This window comes from Salvelinus sp. IW2-2015, unplaced genomic scaffold (genome assembly GCF_002910315.2).
Source record: "Salvelinus sp. IW2-2015 unplaced genomic scaffold, ASM291031v2 Un_scaffold9184, whole genome shotgun sequence".
NCBI classification, from domain to species: domain Eukaryota; kingdom Metazoa; phylum Chordata; class Actinopteri; order Salmoniformes; family Salmonidae; genus Salvelinus; species Salvelinus sp. IW2-2015.
In genome coordinates, this window is record NW_019950443.1 from 1 (window position 1) to 2,039 (window position 2,039).

General features: G+C 41.8%; 1 long non-coding RNA gene across 1 annotated transcript; it reads right to left on the reverse strand.

Annotated features, from left to right (window-relative positions):
* Window positions 1-177: 177 nt before the first annotated feature.
* LOC139027283 (uncharacterized) lies at window positions 178-1,200 on the reverse strand. Its single transcript, XR_011479355.1, has 3 exons — window positions 1,160-1,200; window positions 438-495; window positions 178-307 (listed from the first exon to the last, which is right to left on the reverse strand). It is a non-coding gene; the product is annotated as an uncharacterized lncRNA (long non-coding RNA).
* Between the last annotated feature and the right edge of the window lie 839 nt (window positions 1,201-2,039).

The following is a 2,039-nucleotide window of genomic DNA, read 5'->3' on the forward strand; positions in this document are numbered from 1 at the left end:
ACCGTTCCATTATAATACACCTAACACAATACCACCGTTTCATTAGTAATACACACCTAACACAATACACCGTTTCATTATAATCCACCTAACAACAAACACCGTTTCATTATAATCCACCGTTTCTATTATAATACACCATACCCAATACACCGTTTCATTACAATACACTAACACAATACACTTGTTCCATTATAATACACCTAACACAATACACCGTTTGTCATTATAATACAACCCAAACACAATACACCGTTTCATTATAATACACCTAACACAATACACCGTTTTTCATTACAATACACACCTAACCACAATAACACCGTTTCATTACAATACACACCTAAAAACACAAATACACCGTTTCCATTTATAATACACCTAACACAATACACCGTTCCATACAATACACCGTTTCATTATAACACACCTAAAACACAATACACCGTTTCATTATAATACACCTAACACAATACACCGGTCATTATAACACACCTAACACAATTACACCGTTTCATTGATAATACACCTAACACAATACACCGTTTCATTACAATACACAACCTAACACAATAACACCGTTCCCATACAATACACACCTAACGCAATACACCATGTCCATTATAATACACTAACGCAATACACCGTTCCATTATTAATACACACCTAACGCAATACACCGTTTCCCATTATAATACCACACCTAAAAACACCCAATACACCGTTCCATTATAATACCACCTAACACAATAACACGTTCCATTACAATACACACCTAACAACAATACCACACGTTCCATTACCAATACACACTTAACGCAAATACCACCGTTCCATTATAATACACACTAACGCAATACACCGTTCCATTATAATACACACCTAACCCAATACACGTTCCATTACAAATACACACCTAACACAATTACACCGTTCCATTACAATACACACTAACGCAAATACACCGTTCCATTATAAACCACACCTAACGCAATACACCGCTTCCATTTATATACCACACCTAACGCAATTACACCGTTCCATTATAATACCACCTAAACACATACACCTCCATTTATAATACACCTAACACAATACACTGTTTCATTAAATACACCATTTCATTATAAACACACCGTTTTCATTATAAAATACACACCTAACACAATACACCGTTTCATTATAACACACCATAACACAAATACCCACCGGTTTCATTATAAACACAACCTAACACAATACACCGTTCCATTACAATACACTGTTCCATTTATTTAATACACACCTAACACTACAGCCTGTTGTACTGGTCTTAACCCAAGCTGTAGTACCTGCGTCTTAACCCAGCCTGTATACCTGGTCTTAAACCCAGCCTGTAGTACCTTGGTCTTGTAACCAGCCTGAGTACCTGTCTTAACCAGCTGTGGTACCTGGTCTTAACCCAGCCTGCTAGTACCTGGTCTTAACCGCAGCCTGTAGTACCTGGTCTTAACCCAGCCTGTAGTACCTGGGTCTTAACCCGGGTAAACACATTGTCGGCAAAGGCGCATCGGTTTCAGTCCCCCCCCCCCCCCCCCCCATGTGACGTAACCTCAGAGTCGTTGGAGTGGAGTGGTTCCTGGCTCATCTTGTTGTAGACGCCCACACGTCCTTACTGACATGGTGACTGGTACCGTTGCCTATGAGGGACATGATGACTGCTACTGATCTACACACAGACACACAGACAGTCAGTTATGACGATGCCAGACAGTCAGACGATGCCAGACAGACAGTTAGACAACAAGTTAAGACAGTCAGACGATGCCAGACGGATCGGTCAGACGATGCCAGGACGGTCGTTCAGACGATGCCAGACGGTCGTCAGACGATGCCAGACGGTCGTTCAGAAGATGCCAGACGGTCAGTCAGTCAGACATGCAGCCAGTCAGACTATGCCAGCCAGTCAGACTAGCTCACCAGTCAGGACTTATGCCACCCAGCAGACTAGTGCCAACCGTCAGACTATGCCAGCCAGTTCAGACTATGGCCAGGCCAGT